This window comes from Penaeus chinensis, chromosome 40, assembly GCF_019202785.1.
Source record: "Penaeus chinensis breed Huanghai No. 1 chromosome 40, ASM1920278v2, whole genome shotgun sequence".
NCBI lineage: Eukaryota > Metazoa > Arthropoda > Malacostraca > Decapoda > Penaeidae > Penaeus > Penaeus chinensis.
In genome coordinates, this window is record NC_061858.1 from 12,095,752 (window position 1) to 12,098,251 (window position 2,500).

A 2,500-nucleotide genomic window follows, 5' to 3' on the forward strand; every position below is an offset into this window, starting at 1 on the left:
CATTCACAACAACAGCAGCAACAACAACAGCAATAGTAAAAACAATTTTCCGAATGATACACCCAAATATCATATTGTTACGTTGCTAAATATTAATGTCATGTAGATTTATTTGGTATATTTACGAAGGCGGGATGTAAGAGGCAAAGGGTATAGGTGAGTAACCCCTTCGTCATTAAAAAAAAAAAAAAAAAGAAGAAATGTACGAGAAAGAGAAAAAAGAAGATGACATGAAGAAAAAACAAGAAAAAAACGGATTTCGCGTAGAGCAAAGTTCGCCTCTGTCCCGCCCACTGCGATAGGATCTCCGCCACACTAAACCCATAGCAATTTTTGCAGCTCGCTGCCAACCTCCCCCGAGGCCGAGGAACTTGTGTCGTCTTCAAAGTCCAGCGCGCGTCTTCAGCCACCCATATTCTTCACTAGACGTCCAGCGCATTATCTGTGTTTTTTCTTTTGACTGAAATCTTTGCAATATTTCATGATATGATATACAAATATAAATTATATTTTTTTCACTTTTGATAACTGTCAATGCCACTCAATCCTTCTTATGAATCTATTCTATACACTGTTTATTGAAAACGAATCAGGAATACGAGTTTTCGTTTTTAGAATTACGACCAAAGACAACAGCGATGATATATCGACGAAAGACACGCGAAGAGCGAGGTTTTCGCTCCCTCCGAGATGCTACAGAACCACCTTCAGCGCGACGGAGCGGAAAGAGCAAGGTCACAGTGATGTTCGGGAGACGCCGCTTCGAAAAACAACCGGCGAAAGGTCAGGATGCGGCCCACGGTTCAAGCAGGCGCTTGTTGGCCAAATGGCGAAGGATGAGAGGGATGCACGTCTGTAGGAAGCACGGATGGCCATGATGCAGGCCTAGTTTTTCAGCCACGCCTGCTTGTAAGGATTTCTTTAGGCACATCCATCTTCTGTGCTTTGCTGGAAAAAAATGTAGCCATCAGTGTGCGCGTGTGTCAAGTAACGACGCGCTTGTGTGCAGCAGGTATGCGAAGACATCCTCGCCTTCCGCTGCGCTCTTCTGCGCCGTCTGATCCGCCACGCCCTGCCGCCAGGCGCTGGGCGGGCGGAGTGTATCCAGCATTCCTTCTGATGTGACGTTGATTTCTCCGATAAGGATAAAGGACGGAGACATGTTTTCGTTGGATGCCTGTCTGTCATCATGAAGAGTACCAGGCCAAGGGTGGAGCAGAGGGTGGAGCGTCACAGTTTGCATTCTTTCGATGTTCGATGATAACGATTTGGTGCCTTATGTGAATGAATGTAAGTAAGCAATGACTGGTATTACTGAATGACCTTCGGAGTGTTGAAGTATATAAAAAAATAAGTATATACCGATTCATATTGTGGACGTGCCAAAAGCAGAATGGCCTGAAAGACCAGTTATGAAAATAGGTTAAAAAGTAATAAGGGAAACATCAAGAATGTCATACAAAAAGGAGGATCTAATACTACTGCAGTTAGCTGACTGTAAATTCTATACAATCTTTCTTCTCAGGACAAGTACAAGTTGGGCAATTATAAATGCGATTGATATGCAAGAAACTTATTAATTATTCTAGACCTTATATACTTCCCAAAACTTGCCAGGACAGAACTAACATTGTTTATTGTTTTGCTAGAGCAACTATAGAGAAGAGCCATCTACCACACGACACAAAAATAAGAGCGCTCACACAAATAAGGAAACTACTTGGACCCGCCTTGGTCCAATTAATTTCATTTTGTCTAATTAGCGTCCAGAATAATTAGCCAATATGAATTATAATTACTATGGCCCACCCTGTCCCCCTGTCTCTTGTTTTTAAGCCTTGAGGACGCAGTAACCGAGCGAGAGAGAGTACAATAGCATACAAAAATATCGCTTACTTTCGCCGTGCGAGGTGCAACGGGAGCCTAATTGGAAGAGGGCTGGGGGCAGCAAGACAAGGAGCTGAAAGAAGTTGGACATGTTATTGGTGAAAAATGAGGTGGCCAAGCAAGAGCAGCAGCCTGAATGGCTCTAAGGACTGGAAGACTTGCTGCTGACTTCCGTGTAGCCGACACTGCCTGCTCGTAACGCCTTTCCCACCTCTTAATTTGCTCTCGCTTGGACAGGGCGCGAGATGGCGAGGACAGATATAGGCGGGGAGAATGAAACATGGAAGAAGGGGAGGCTGTCTATCTATCTATTTATCTATCTGTCTATCTATCTGTGTATGTGTGTGTGTGCGTGTGTGTGTGTGTGTGTGCGTGCGTGCGTGCGTGCGTGTGTTAGGTCTCGAAACGCGCGCACGCATGTGTGTGTGTGTGTGTGTGTCTGTGTGTGTGTGTGTGTGTGTGTGTTTGTTTGTGTGTGTGTGTGTGCATGTGTGTGCATGTGTATGTGTGTGTGTGTGTGTGTGCATATATATACACACACATATATATACATATATAAACATATATACATACATATATACATACATATAAACATATGTAAATAAATATATAC